This window comes from Lissotriton helveticus, chromosome 6 (assembly GCF_964261635.1).
Source record: "Lissotriton helveticus chromosome 6, aLisHel1.1, whole genome shotgun sequence".
NCBI classification, from domain to species: Eukaryota; Metazoa; Chordata; class Amphibia; order Caudata; family Salamandridae; genus Lissotriton; species Lissotriton helveticus.
In genome coordinates this window covers 489,166,711-489,182,959 of record NC_136067.1, presented here as the reverse complement: position 1 = coordinate 489,182,959, position 16,249 = coordinate 489,166,711, and the positions used below count along the sequence as shown (strand labels likewise).

General features: G+C 47.4%; 1 protein-coding gene across 2 annotated transcripts in view; it reads left to right on the top strand.

The window, feature by feature from the left end:
- Window positions 1-11,597: 11,597 nt before the first annotated feature.
- LOC144762696 (glutathione S-transferase 3-like) overlaps window positions 11,598-16,249 on the top strand; it is a 147,286-nt gene continuing 142,634 nt past the window's right edge. Inside the window, exon 1 of one of the 2 annotated variants that reach the window (XM_078647937.1) lies at window positions 11,598-11,730. The gene's annotated coding sequence lies outside the window, so the exon portion shown is untranslated. The remainder of the gene's footprint in view (window positions 11,731-16,249) is intronic. The other variant, XM_078647938.1, reaches the window with a different exon arrangement.

The following is a 16,249-nucleotide window of genomic DNA, read 5'->3' as shown; positions in this document are numbered from 1 at the left end:
TTATGTATTTAGTTATTGTTATTTATCGAGGTGTTTTTCACAGGCTGCCTGCTGCCTACCACAGATTTGTATGAATGAATGAATGAATGATATTTTATTGTTGGTTACTGAAAACCATTACATAAAACCAGAAATACAAAAATCTTCACATTACAAAAGTTAAAATCAAGGAAATTTCAAAAATCAAATTATATAGTTACTCCAAGAATGCAAAGAAGCAAGGAAAAAGGTTCATGGGCCGGCAAAAGACTCTGTAATCCGACCAGTAGAAGTCATCAGCATTGCCCGTGCTTGGAAGATAAACTTCCCAAAGGCCGATTTGTACAAAATGGAAGTTAAGACCAGCCTATCAAGGTGAGGGCTAACGCCCCTTTGTGGGTCGTTAAAGTCCAGCAGGATGAGGTAAAACTGTCAGTCTGCCTTCATTCACAATACAAAGATGTGGGTAAAAGACTCTTTGAAGAGTTTAGTTTCAAGAAGTTTTCTGAATCAAAGATAGTTCTGTTCTGCTCTATTTGGGGGGGTGCAGGTGTTTAACCGGTTTAGGGCCTGGCCCTCCCAGGCACTGGCACTCATGTTTCAGATGCTTGTAATGATGTCCCGGGGTCAGATGTTAGGAGGCAGAACAAAGGCTCCTCATCGGAATACAATGTGGGCTGATGGAGCAGGGTTTTGAGAAAATAAAACCTGCTCCGATTGATTCCTCAGTAACATTTACTAACAGTGTGTTGTGAAAATTAACACGCACAAACACAAAAACACAGGTAAATGCTTTGCGCATGTGTGCACTAATATGAGACTAATGTATGCCAGACAAGGCCGCATTTGCATTTTGTTTTTCTTAAAAATATAAATAATTATGCTTTTGCACATTAATGCTCTTGCTAGAAAACATAATGTGGGATAGTGAAATGGCGGGTGGTAAACAGTGAGAAGTATACTTCGTGAAATGAATAATGTCTGTGTTCAATTCATTGTAGAGAAACTCATGGGCCTACATTCCTGCATGCCTGTAGTGAGTTAAAAAAGAAAATCATTAAGAATAAATAAGCCGAAAATCGAGCTCTGAGAGAGAAGTGGCAGAGGCTAAGGCTGATAACCTTCAAGAAAATATTTGTTTGTCTGCCACGTAACGGAAGTATGGCCATAAGAAGTGAGAGAAAAGTGCAAACTTCTTCCACAGAAAGCGACAGCAATAAACAATGAAAGTGTAGTGATTTGCAACATGTTATTTACCAAAGGAAAAGTGAAATCATCGGTCGTGGCTAACGTAATGTAATATATGAAAGACAAAGAGTGTTAAGAAAATATGAACGTGACTATGGTGGTGTGAAAGAACACCCCCTGAATCAACCAATGAGAGACTGAGTTTCTGTAAATGTTTCAACTACTGTGGGTTTGACATGTAGGTTTTAGGGTACAATTGAGGTGCCCTAGGGGTGTGGTTAGGGAAGCGTTGGGGAGAGTGTGAAGAAGCTTAGAGGGAGATCGTCCCTGTCTGTCGGTTTTGCTGAGGCCTACATGTTTCCTGTTGCTATCATGTAACCAGTATCGTGTAAATCTATGTTCCCTGAACCTATCTCGGGGGACCCCCTACTATCCCCCTGGCCAGGGGGTGGTATTTCTCTATTTCCTTAGGTTGGTATAGCTAATGATCCGTACTTTGCATACCTTGCAAATTAAATTTTTCTCTGAAACTTTTGTCTCTATGCCTATCCACTCCTTCGTATGCATTTTATTCATTTGATATGAGTTTGACACTGTTTGCCTTTGATAAATGTTCTCTCTCTCTCTCTCTGAGATTAATGCATTGTTTGCCTTGTGAATCTGTACATGTTGTGCTCTTATTTACTACATTATTTGGTGATAAACATTATTAACTTTACATTGAGTTTGTGGTTATTCAGTAATAAAGATAGATACATAGATAGTTCTCATTATTACCATCAACTTCTCAACTTTAGGTCCATCGACCAGAGGAAAGAAATTGATATGCAGACTCAGTTATGTATTTAGACTGTAAGATACGAGTCTGTATAATGAACAACTGATTTTGATTGTTCATTAATCTTGAAACTCACCCAGCGTCATTCAGCGGATATTAGTTTGGGTAAGTGTTGTATGGGCCAGTGAGTTGTTATTGATTATCAATCCCTGATTGGCGCTGGATCAGGGCCAGTTTTGTAGATATATCTGTCCTTTGCTCCGGTATGCCTTACGTATAGTGCTCAGTATCCTGAATTTTATTTTCTCGTCCACTGGGAGCAGGAGGGAGGCAAGCGGCTTGTCTGACTTTCGAAGATTCGAGAACAACCATCCTGGCATGGCATCTCATAGCTGCCAAGGTTTCAGAATGCAATGTGTGACATTTTCATACTTTCAGTGAAATTATGAGTGATATTTCAACAACCATGAGTGACATTTTCTCGTGAGCAAAGTCAAGTGATGAAGATGAGGCAAACATATAAATATCAGAAAATACACCCATTTGAGCAATGAGGCACTCGTCATTGAACTAAAGTGTGCTAACAGCAGGCAGCTGAAAACAGGGCAGAGTCAGACGGCGTGACTGCACAGTTCTCAGACTCAGTACACTACTGGCTGAGGGTGCAGGCAGCTCAGAATGATTGAAGCATTCATGTTATTGATTAATAACAGCCATAGCAAGTTAGCTGAACTACTAAAACACAGATGCCTTAGCCAGCCTTTTGCCAAGCTGGGTTCCCTGGATCCTCCCTTATGCCGGCAGTCAATCAAGCAGATCAGGATGCAGACCATCAGTGTGGGCTCCAGGGCCTTTCTGTCGCAAGTGGGACCTGGCCCACAACAGAAGGGATGTGAGGCCCCAACATTAACATCTCTTCTCAGCTGCCTAATTAAGAATCAACACAGTCAGCTGACTATCAGACAAGCTCCGGGCATCGGGCTAGCTTCAGGCTGAGGAGCACACAGTCCCACACAGGTCACAGCTGGCAGCCAGAGCTCTAAGGTGTGGTTTGTTAAAAACTACCCTCAGTCTAACACGTAGCACTTGGTAGGGCTGTGTACAGTGTATGCACGATGCAGCCAGTTTCATATACGTAGGTTATAACTGTCCTGATCACGATACTGGACAACAATTGCTCAGAAAAGAGGAGAGAGAGTTTCTGCGAAAACAGACAAGACAGCCCAAACATTGCTGTTGGGGTAAGTGGTGGATGTGTTGTGCAGCTAATATTATTAATGAAACGTAGTCCAGATAAAATATAGTTGTAGGGTTCTGCCCCAAAAGTTCGAAAGAGGGCTTAGACATGCAACCAATTGCAGTGAAATAGCAACACACACAATATTGCAACAGATTATAGCCAGACCTAATGATGGGTCCCGTCAGAAACAATTAGCCTGAGAGTATGAAAGCCGAAGCAGGCCCCACTTGAACAAACTTGGATTTTCTTTAATAACTGTTATATGTGTCTGCAGGTGAGGTAGGATGTTTGATTTAAAAAAACCTAGGTAAAAAAGAGCTGTACTGCTCATGCACTTTTACCTTCTAGCAGGCACCTGAAAGTTTGACCACCTTACCTCAGCCCTTACTGGTCTTCGCCGGCTCCATTCGAAAGACAAAATTGAATTACAAAGCTCAGCACACAGTATGTCCGCCTCACACTCATCCAAGGGTTAATGAAGCCACTCGTCGCTAATTATGGAAATTTCCATGTTTGGATCATGCAACCATGATCCCTGTTTTTCAGGCACCGTGGAAACCGTTTAACTCCCTGCCTTCAAATCTTTGCACTCGCACCACACACTTGACATTTTGAGAAGGGAAAAGCCAAGAAACTGGCGGCCCAGCCTGGTTACTATAATGTTATGTCACTTTCAGCGCGTGTCGCTACGTCCTGTCCGCTGGTGTGAGCAGCTCCGTGGCCCAGGGCTGTGATTCCACTCATGGCTGCACCAACACTCTCCCGCAGCAGCCATGCGAATGTATGATGTTACCACGCGATCAAAATTATCGCGGTACATCACAACGCAGCTTTTACAGCGCAAGTCGTTACCACGACTTGCGCTGTAGGGTGCTGGACTTCGGAATAGTATTATGTACTATTCCAACTCCAGCCTATGTACAGTAGGGAAGGTGTTGGAATAGTAAATCTACTATTCCTTAGTCTAGAGCTCCCTCCAGTGCTAGTCGTGGTAACGACTTGCGTTGTAAAATCTGCGTTGTGAAGGCACTGCGGTGTTTTGACCGCGTTGTAAAGGTTGTTTACCCAGCCATGCAGTTCCACTCGTACCGAATCTTTTATGCGCCAGCCGGCAGCCACGTGGTGCGAGCTCAGCTAAAGCTGCAGGCTCCTAGCTGTGCTAGCTGAAAACGGGCCCTAGTCAGGATGTTGATTGAGCAAATTAAACCCCATCACGCTGAAATGTGTTACCCTAACGCTTGATGTATGGTACTTGGTAGGGTTGGCATCTTCAAAGGCTGTTAATCAGCTTCCTTGGAAGCATGGTTGATCCTGTTGCAATTATCTAAGTGCCCAATGGCCTAGCGTCTTAGTTCATTCCTATGAGCCATTTAAACGAGAAGGAGAAATTGTCAAAGCATAGTGAGCTACAAGTTGCTGTCATTTAATCACTTTTATTGACCCTAATAACCCATGCCAAAATGTATTAGAGGAAAAAGTAAAAATTACAGTAAAATAAGTTTCTCCTCAAGTGAAAGACTGTTTTCCAAAAAGAAATATCATGAATAGCATCAATAAAAACGTGACTTAGGTCAAGTTTTATCTTTTGCCTAAATAAAAGGAAATTTGCAGAACGCATGAAAATGGCAATTGTTTGTGTGTACAAAAAATGGCTCAATTAAGGCCAGGTAAATCAGATAATCAAGAGAATGAGAGGATGTAGCCTTACGGCTACAGCTGCCGACTTTTGAACTGGGAAACCATGGGGCAGATTTACAAGCTCCCTGCGCCACCACTACGTCACTTTTCATGACGTACTTGTGGCGCAGGGGGCTCCTCCATATTTACAAGGAGAGGAAAAGCCACCCTGCGTGACTTTTCCTCTCCTTGTAAATACGGCCCCTTCACACGCAGCACTGCGCGTGGAAGTGGCGTTCCATGGGTGTTGCTGTGGGTTTTCCCACGCAACACCCATGAAAGAAGACACATCTCCAGATTGATGAGAAATCACAAATCTGGAGATGCGAGTCAATGCTACGCCACCCTAGAGGTGGCGTAGCGAGGCGCAACGAGGAGAAATATTTTCATTTCTCCTCGTTTTTTCCTCTTCCAATGCGTGCTGCATTCTACAGCACGACTTGAAAGAGGAAAAAGCCTCTTGTGATTTTTTTTGTGCAAGAAGGTGCTCCTTCCTGCTCAAAAACAATCTCCCTATGGCGCAGGCATCCTTGCACTATGGTGCAAGGGTGCCTGCGGCAGCGCATGGCTACAGTTTGTGTGCCAGCGCTGGGGAAGCACAGAGATGCGACATATTGTTGTAAATATGTGGTATCTCTGTGCTTTCCAAACTAACGCAGCACGGCGCAGCAAAATGACTTGCTGCACCATGCTGCGTTACTTTGTTGTAAATCCGCCCCGGGTGCGTGGACTCAGCTATAGAATTGTTAAACACCACGCACACACGAGTTATACTTTAAGATGAATCTTTATTCCCGGAGCGCCGGGAGCTACCAGCTTGCCTGTTGCGGTCGGCGCCAAAGAAACAATATGGCCGCCTTCCGCTTCCCGTCCCCTCGCTTCCTGTTCCGGGGACGGAACACTAGACCGCTACTACATATCTCCCCCCTTTATGCATTACCAAACAATATAACAAAGTTCTTACTTCCAGTTCATATCATAGTCCTTGAACTTCTCCGGTACCTTTACTCTGCGTCCTGCACGGGTCTTCACACTCGGATGTATGACGTTATAACGCATACTATTACTCCGCAGACCATTACAACGCGACTTTTACTCCGCATACCGTTACAACGCATAGCGCCTTGGGGCGCTGGATAGTGGTAAGTATAATTTTCTATTCCAACACCAGTCCCCGTGGACACTAGGGAAGGTGTTGGAGGGAAAATTAAACTTATTCCCTATCCTACAGCGCCCCCCAGCGCAATGCGTTGTAACGGTATGCGGAGTAAAAGTCGCGTTGTAATGGTAGTGCGGAGTAAAAAATGCGTTGTAACAGGTGTATACCCTTCACACTCTCACCATTTCTTTCTCCGTCCAATGCCTCATTCTCTGTTTGCTCTCTTAATCCTTCTCCATCTCTGTCCGTCACTTCCCTTTCTTCTTCTACCTTGCATCCGCTTCTCTCTCTCATTCTCATTCCTTTATCTCCTTCTCCATCTGCCACCTGCTGTACTCCCTCTTCAACATTCTCTCCATACCCTTCGCTACGTTCACTTTCTCTTTCTTCGTCGACATGCTCTGCTCCTTCCATAGTCTCTTCTTCCCACTTCAAGATCTTGCTGCACTTCGCCATTCTGTCCATTGACCATATTTTTCCGTCACTTAGCAGGGCTGATCGGCCGTAGGGCTCCACCACTTTCAAGGGTGGAGAAAACTTGCTCTCTCCTTTTCTCTTCAAGATGGCCAGCTTTACTCGAAGCCAATCACCCTTCTCCAGCTCCACTCCTTGAGTGTTCCGTCTCTTGTTGTAGTGAGCTGTGTATACCTCTTGCGCTCTTTCCAGATTTCTTCTGACCACAGCTGGTGACCACTTGCTCTGCACCACTAATTTCCTCCATGCCGTGTTGTCTTTCGTGAAAGCTTCCCTTCCTCTTAAGACCTTGAAGGGACTGTATCCCGTGCTCCCAGGTGTGATGCGATAAGCCCAAATCATCTTCTCCACTTCTTTTTCCCAATCCAGACCATCATCTATGGCCGCTTGGATGGTGCCCATGATCACTCGATTGAATCTCTCCACTTGGCCATTTCCAGCGGGGTGATAGATGGGTATGTGTTTCACTTCAATGCCATTTCTGTCGGTAAAGGCAATCCACTTCGCTGAAGTGAATTGGGGCCCGTTGTCGCACGTAATTATTCTTGGGATTCCCTCCCTGACAAACGTGGCACGTAAGAAACGCACCACAGCTTCCGTGTCTGCGTGCTCCATAATCTCCACTTCCGGCCACTTTGAGTATTTGTCGATGATTACTACCGCATATTTCTGAGTTCCAACTTTGTCGAGGACTGGACCCATAATGTCCACTGATATCATTTCCCACGGTCCATCCGGTACCGGGAATCTTCCCAAAGGCGGTCTCAGCATGCTCTGTGACTTGTCCGCTTTTGCACATGACTCGCACTTTCGCACATGACGTTCCACCTGTACATCGATGGCCGGCCACCAGTATGCTTGTCTGGCAAGGGCTTTCGTTTTCGTTATGCCCTGGTGCCCTTCATGCAGTAGTGACATCAGATGATCCAGAATGCTCTGTGGAGGAACCACCTTGTCACCTCTGAGTAAGAATACGGGGTTCTCCGCCAGTGACAGCTCGTCCCGGACCTCCCAGTACCTCCTTAGTTCTTCTTTCAGGTGTCTTTTTTCCGGCCATCCATGGACTACATACCCTTTTACTGCCTCTAAATCTGTGTCCTCCTTGTACGCTTTTTCCCATTCCTGCGCACTTATCACCTCTTCTGAGTCTTGGATAGTGGCCACCACATATCCTTCCCAGTTCTGTCTGTCTCGCTCCGTGCTCCATCCATGGCCGCTGCTCTACTCAGGAAGTCCGCGACTTTGTTCTGCGGTCCCGGAATGTGTTCAACCTCATAGACAAAGTCCAACAATCTGAGGGTCATCTTGGCAATCCTGGGTGTCGCGTGATCATGGCCGCTGGACGTCAGTACTCGGACCAGCGGTTTGTGGTCCGTCTTCACCAGGAACTTGGCTCCCCACAAGTACTGTCTAAATTTCTCCATCGCCCAGACTACAGCCAGCATTTCTTTCTCCACCACACTGAACTTCTCTTCATTGGGAGCTAGCGAGCGAGAGGCGAAGCTGACTGTCGACATCTCCCCGGATTCCGACTTCTGCATCAGGACTGCCCCCAGGCCGCGGTCACTGGCGTCCGTAGTGAGGATGGACACTGCACTCGGGTCGAATCCTTTGAGGGGAATGGCGGTGCTCATCTCCTGTTTGAGGGCATCAAATTCCATCTGCTCGTCTTTCCCCCACTGAAACTTATTATTTTCCTTAAGTAGTTGGCGAATAAAGTGAGTTTTTGTGGCGAAGTGGGGAATGAATTTGCTGTAATATTCGGCCATTCCCAGAAATGACCGAACATCTTCTTTCTTGCTAGGAGTGGGGGCCTCCTGGATGGCTTTCATGTTCGTTCTTTTAGGTGTAATCGCTTGTCCACTCACCTCGTGACCTAGGTACGTGACGGATTGTACACCTAAGTTGCATTTGGACCACTCAGCCGTAAGGCCATTGTCTTGCAGCGTTTGTAATACCTTGTGAAGTTTCTCATTATGGTCTTGCTTTGACCTGCCCATCACTAAAATGTCGTCCTGAAAGAATAGAACATCCTTTAAGTGTTTTAACAGTCTGTGCATGATCTTCTGGAAGACTGCTGCGGCGGAAGCCAGGCCGAAGGGCATCCTCACAAATTCGTAGCAACCAAAGGGTGTGATAAAAGAAGTGAGATGGCTGCACGATGGATGCAGTTTCACTTGATGGTAGGCTGACGACAAATCCACCGTGGAGAACCATTTGACATCTTTCGTTTTTGCCAGCATTTCATTGATGCGTGGTAGAGGGAATTTGTCTATGACAATGTTTTTGTTCAATTCCCTGAGATCCACGCATAAGCGTACTTTGCCGTTCGGCTTCTGGGCTACCACCAAGGGTGAGAGCCATTCTGCACTCTCTATTGCCCTGATCACTCCTTCTCTTTCCAGTCTGTCCAGTTCCGTTTGCACTGCTTCCCTACTGCGGAACGGGATGTTCCTTACTTTGTGCACGACGGGCTCAGCTCCCTCTTTTAGCTTAATGATATGCGTGTATTTACCTAGTTCACCAATCTGGCCGTTGAACACCTTGGGGTACGCCTTCTGCCACGACTCTACATCTTCCTTGTTCTCCATGTCCATCAGCAAGATTTTTTCGATTCCTCCAGGGTTGAGCTGGATTCCCAACGCTCCTTGGTCCTTCCAGCTCAGCACCGAGGGGCCTTTCTCTGCCACATATAGTTTGCAACTTGCGTGGCGTCCTCTGAATTCGAACGTGAGCGGACAGTACCCCAACATGGGAATTCTTTGTCCGGTATACGTGACTGGACGCACATCCATCGGTAGTAGGTTCTCTTTGATCCTCGGTGCGAATAAGTCCTCCCAAACTTTCCTTTGTATGATGGAAATGGGCGCCCCACTGTCCGCAATCATCTCCATTGGAATTCCGCCGATGTGCATGTCCAGCCTGGGCCTATCTGTGTTCGACCCTTCCATTTCCAACACTTGGACATCTATGTACAGGAACTCCTCTTCCTCCACCGTGTCTTCCTGGTCGCTTGCATCTTCACGTCGCCCTTGGTCCACATAACGTACCATCGCGTTCTTCGGCTTTCTGCGGCACACCTTTTCGTAGTGTCCGAAAATGTTGCAATAAGAGCATTTGGCTCTGAACGCAGGGCACGCCTTGTCATTACCTAGATGGGCATTGCTGCCACACCTGTAACAGTGGGATCTACCTCCTTTGTTAGACTTGTTATCCGACTGGTTTTTTGTGAGGTTGTTGGATTTTCCACCTCCCTGATTCCTCTGCGTCTCATTATGCCTCGATCGTTCACTTCTAGTAGGTGTCATTATCTTGCATACCGTTTGCGACTCTCCTGCTTCTCTCTTTGCTGCTTGAGCGCACCGTCGTGATAATTCTGCTTTCTTGACCATCGCCCAAATTTCTTTGAGTGGAGCATCTCCGTTCACCCACAACTTTTCCTGTATGTGAGAACTGGACCTGTGCATGATAATCTGGTCCCTGATTAGTTCATCGTGAAGCGTGCCAAACTTACACGTGAGGGCCAATTTCCGCAAAGCTACGACGTACTCGTCCACCGTCTCACCATTCTTTTGCTTCCTCTGAAAGAAGTTGTATCTGTCGATTGCGACGCACACCACCGGTCTGTAGTGTGCATCCAGGTCGGCAATTGCGTGACTAAAGACGTCAGTGTCCGTGGCAACCCTCTCACCTTTGACTATGGTGTCATACACCCTGATCCCTTCCGGACCTAAATTATGCAGTAAGATCTTCTTTCTCCTCTTGCTCGAAAACGGGGTATCACCTTCTTCTTCCAATGCCTCCAGATAGTTAAGGAAGTACCTCTTCCAGTCTTCCCATTTCATCTCCGGTTCGCCCCCTTTTGTCAGAAACGGTACCAGTTGCGTGAGGGATGAGGTCAGGGCTGCCATTGCTGGCGCGTTCCCCCTGTCTGTCGCAGTAGTGATCGCCCGACTGGGTGGGCTCCCCGGCGTGTGTTGTCTCGCTGCGTCCTCTTCGCTGCGCTCTCCGTCGCTCTCCTCCCCCTGGGCTCTCTCAGTGGGGTTCGATAGCTCTGGTCGGCTGCCCCCCTTATCTTGGTGTGAGGAGCCCTGTGCTTCAGCCAGTGTCCGCTGTTCTGCCAGGGTGCCTGGCTAGCTGCCTGTGACCAGGATGGTCCGATTCCCGCTTTGGCCTTGTGCACCCTGCGTGAGTGCCTCTTGTGGCGTTTGTTGTGCCCTGCCCCCCTGTGGTGACTACGTGGTCGGGGCTGCCGTGTACCTCGCTGCTCAGGGTGCAGGCTCTGGCATGCTGTTGCCTCTCTGGGGTGCCGGTTCGTTTTCGCGCCTATGATTCGTTTTCGCGCCTTTGGCGTGCAGCGCGGCGGCTCCTCTGCCGCGCTCCGGGTGTCTCTGCGTTCTCTCACGCTTGATGCGTGTAACCGTCTTCGTGTGCGTGGTTGTGGGTGTTACAATCCCACCCTCGTCGCCATTATAGAATTGTTAAACACCACGCACACACGAGTTATACTTTAAGATGAATCTTTATTCCCGGAGCGCCGGGAGCTACCAGCTTTCCTGTTGCGGTCGGCGCCAAAGAAACAATATGGCCGCCTTCCGCTTCCCGTCCCCTCGCTTCCTGTTCCGGGGACGGAACACTAGACCGCTACTACATCAGCATCCTGTGATTCTGGGCAAATCACTTAATCTTCTCGTGCCTACCAAAAAATAAATGTCCTAGTTTAACGCAACTGGTGCTCATATAAAGCGCTCCAATACCTTCGGGTCGAGTTCGCGCTACATAAATCTGCACAAAAAAATCAGAGCTTTAACTTCGGATCCATTTTTCAGTACCGTGACAGAAGTAACTAATACTGTATGTACAAGCGAAGCGGCCCATGACAAGCGTTTAGGAGATATAATTGTGAACAATAGTGAAAGAACGCGTTTGCATTCAGCTCAAGTTCATTCACTCCGTGCCAGGCGTACAAAAGCGATGTGCTGAGTCACGGCCACGGGGGTGATACAATCACGGTGAGAAGGAGCGCGGCTCCTCCTGAGGGCCGGGCCTCTTGCTTTTTTTCCTCTCATGATTTGTCCTGCATTAATGTAGCCCGGCCCTTCCTCGCAGCTCCCCCACCCCCTATCTCGTCAGGCGGGTGAATAAAATAAAGCCCAACCTTTCACTGCTTTCTGACTCGGAGTTAACTTCCGCAAGCACAGTCCACAGCGCACTTCTTGAGCCGAAATCCCTGCGGTGAGTAGTTCGGGGTCCGCCGTTCTGTGGTGTGTACTGACTGTTGACTAACTCCCTAATTTGCCCCCTGGGCAAACGGCCCACGCTGTTTTGGGGGCTGCGGGGGGGGGGGGGAGAGTACGAGGCAGCAGATGAAGGGCACTCGGCGCAGCGTGTAGATGAGTTGTCGTGTAAGAGACCTGTCGCATCTCCGACAAGGAGAAGCGCCAGCTGCACAGAAGCGCGTCGGTGTCTAGCAGACGTGTCTCGGGGCGCTCTCGTCATGAGTCTCCGGTCCATACATCCAGGGCCACAAGTCATGTACTGAAGGCCGGCCCTATCTCCTCGTGATCGGCCCTCACGTCGCTTAGAGATCTGCACTGGTAGCAGCAGTCAGAAACCAATTGATATTATACACTTCTTGGGCGAGTCCCTTGTGTCCGCTGCCCTCCTGAGACTGGCAGTGTGACCAGGACTTTTAAATGGGCGGGGTCCTGCCGGTGCCGAGAACCAGCAGTTCTAAAAAGCAGGTGCTCAGATGGGTCTCTATCGGGCTGAGCATTTTTGCCCTCAGGGTGAAAACACAAATCTTAACTCTGCAGCAGTACTACCCATCATTGCCTTTGTAGTAACTTCAAAGAGACTCGTTATAGTTCTTTCACGATCTCCTCACTTCAGAATGGAGACATTTTCATGATTATATGCAACGAAGCCGCAGTTGTTGCCTATTTATTTTATACAACTAACAACCATTGGCAAAACCAATAGGCCTGGCTTCTTGTAGGTGTAATGTTGCTTGTTGTATTGTATATCGGGATGGAGTGATAGAAACAGCAAAATACTTGACGTGTGGCACCCTATGCTGAGCACAGATTTTTAGCTGAGTTGTTTTTAAGCCACACCCTTAATTACATCGACCACACCCTATTTAGAGACCCCCCCCAGTTTTTTTATCCCACTTAAAGCCCTGAATGTGAGCATCCACTCCCTCGCGCTGATAGTATCCTGAAGCTCTCGAGTTAAAGAAGTAGTTTTTTTTTGTTCAGTAATTTTTATTGAAAAAAAGACATATATATATAAACACGATTGTGTTGTGGATACACAGCAGGCAAATGCTCGGCCTTTGACTTAGAGTAACTTACGTAGAATGTGAAAATATGATGTACTTTGTATTGTAGCATTTATGTAGTGCTTCAAACCTCTGTGTGGGGCGATGAAGCACATTTTCAAATGAGTCTCACATTACACCATTGGGGAGCGTATGTCTGGCAGAGTACTGGATTTGTCGTGGGTCTATGAGGGAAACGTTTTGGTGTTTTGCCTCGGTGACTAGAGAGGTTCTCTTATCTTGTTTTCGGAAGCAGCGCGATGAATAAGTGGCTGTGAGGGATAGGCTCACAAATTACCATATCAGTAGCTACACAGCTCCAGACTAAGCGAAGTGGGTACACCATGTGTACACCAAAGGTGGGGGAGCAGACTTTACAGCACGGGCATTACAATGTAAGGCCTTTACCATGCATACCATAGCAAGCCTTTGCTACAAAAATGCTTTTATAATGCATGCCTTTACATTGCAATGTAAGTGTATGTGTGTGTGTGTATATGTTATATGTGTGTGTATATATATATATATATATATATATATATATATATATATATATATATTTCACTGAAAAAAACAGGTTTCCGTGACGTTATAGTAAGAAATTAGCATTTATAATATCTTAGAAATTCACAGAAAAACCACAGGTTTCAGGGACGTTATAGTTAGTTGGACATTTCACTCATACAAAACCAGAGAAATGTGGCTGTTGTAGTTAGTTGAGCTAACTATAACTCACGCCCCGCAATGCACTACTGATGATGACACATATTACATGACTCATGAGATGGTCAGTGACATCACTGATGACACTATCCAATGATTGTAAGTAATTTGTAAGAGCTTATGATTGTCAAACATATATACTAAGGCACTACAAAAGTTAACATAGTACACTAGGTGCACTACTGAGTTATACTACATCTAATATATATTATGTGAGTGGCTGTATATATCCTTGTGCGTATGGGTGTGTGTGTGGCTGTAGTGGTCTATAAGTGGGTGGGTGAGTGACATGCTGTGTGAGTGGCTGTACTGGTGAGTGAGTTGATATGGCTGTATGGGTGGGTGAGTGGCGGTATGATTGGCTCTATAAGTGGGTATGTAGTTACTGGGTGTGTGGGTGTCTGAATAGCTGTATGAGTGAGTGACTGGCCGTGCAAGTGGCTGTATGGGTGAGTGAGGGGCTGGTTGAGTGGTTGTTTGGTTAAGTGAGTTGGTGTGTGAGTGGCTGTAATGGAGAGTGAGTGTCTGTGAATGGCTGCATAGGCGGGTATGCGTGCGCGCTTGTATGGATGTGTGAATGTACGTGGATGTCTGGGTGTGTGAGGACTGGGTGGGTGAGTGGCTGTTTTGAGAGGCTGATTGTGTGAGTGACTGTAGGTAAATAAGTGAGTGTGAGTAGCTGTATGAATGAGTGTGGTAAGTGACTGGCTGTATGTGTGAGTGACTGGTTGTATGAGTCCCTGTACAAGTGAGTGGGTGTGTGAGTGGCTCTATGGAGAAACAAGTGAGTGTGTGAATACTGTTATAGGTCTCTTAATTTGTATGTGAGTGGTTGTGCAGGTGTGTGAGTGGGCATCCAAGAGGTTGTATGGGGGTGTGAGTATGTGTGTGCGTGGTTGTGTGGATGATATTGTTTGAGATGTCATCAGTGATGTCACTGACCATATCATGAGTGATGTCATAAGCAGTGCATTGCAGGGTCATAAGTTATAGTTAGCTCAGGTAACTATAACTGATGAATTTCACTGGTTTTGTACAAGTGAAATCTGAGCCTAACAATAACGTCCCTGTTGGCGTTGTTTTTTCTAGTGAATTTCTATGGTTTTTTAACTAGTAGTCATGTTTGCATAGTGGTGGAGAAAGGGGGCGGGCCTGTGACCAGCTCTCAGTAATCCTGCTGTGTTGGACTTACTGGAGGTAACATGAGGGCTTCTGGGCCCCAGAGAACCGTCAGCATCCAAGAGGACTTCATCCCCCAACCAGCAGTGTGCCAGGAGGTGCATTTGCAGAGTGGTGAAGAAAGGGGGCATGGCCTCCAAAGACCTCTCGCAATCGTGCTCTGTGGGACTTACTGGAGGTAATGGGGGGGCTTGTTAGCCACAAGGACCCTCAGCATCCAAGGGGACTTTGTCCCCCAAGCAGCAGTGCACCAGGAGGTGCGTTTGAAGAGAGATGGATAAAGGGGACGTGGCCCCTGGGACTTGCCGGTCTTTTTTTTATTTATTCGAGGGAGGGCACATGGCCCCCCTCCCAGGGCTGATTTCGACCTCTTCCCCCGGGGCAAGACATGTTTTTTTATTTTAAAAAGCTTAAAGGGAGAGGGACTGAGCAGCCCTCTTCCCGGGTCGATTTCGGCCACAGGTACACAATGCCCCAGGGTCTAGCCTCTAGTGTGGGTGCCGTGGTCCCACCCAGTGCACACACTTATATGTGTTGCGTCCGCGGGGGAGCCTTAAGGCCCGCGGTCCTTGCTGCTCCCCGACTCCTGCAGGAGATTTGACAGAGAGGGAGCTGCTGAACATGCAGCTCATTCTCTGTTAAAGCAATTGTGCTCCACTTTGAGCAAGCAAGAGCAAAATGCTCTTGCTTGTTCAAAGCTGAGCACAGTTTGCTAGGGCTGGGCGGGAGCGGTAAAGCTCCCGCCAAGCTATGGCAAACCGCTATGTCCCGAACATAGCAGGAGCCGTCTTTGGGAGTTGGTGGTCCCCAGGCCATCTTTCCAGGAGGGGGACAGCGTGGCCGTCCACCTTTGCAGTACACAGCCCCGGGGAGGCGGTAGTCCACGGGGCTGCTGAGGGCCGCGCAGCCTTCTGTCTTTAATTAAAAAGAGTTGCCATGGGGAGATGGCAGTCCCCAGGGCACAGGGTTGATGAATGGGCAACCCCACATTTTTTTTTAAATGAAGCCCCGGGAGGTGGTGGTCCAGCAGGTAAATTAAGCCCCAGGAGGGAGGGCTCATGCGCCCCCCTTTTTTATTTCTATAATGCCCCCGGGACATGGCCCCCCAGGGGGCTGATTAAAAACGAAGTGCAGGAGTCTGCGCTTTTGTTTTTTTAAAATTTTTGGTGGGATTCAGAGGTCCAGTGTGACTTTTCATGAAGGGTTTTAAAAATATGCTTTTTGGGACCTGTGGGGAAGCTCCCCTACCCCGCCCCCCAAGAGGCCTATGGGATCAGAGTGTTTCTACCCTGTCTGCTTTTCCTCCTTTTTTTTTTTTTTGTTTTTAAATTGTTCAACTGTGTCACAGGATGGCTGCCACCACTCATTGGTTTGAAGTGTTGGCAACCAATCAGATCTCAGCTGGAGGTACAGCAGGGGCAGCAAAACCTTTGCGTCCCCAGTTGTATATCTTAAAGCCTTTAAATACCTCTGCAACTACTGAATGAATTTACAGCAATCCACAAAAAGGTTGCTTTCTAGGCCAACAGC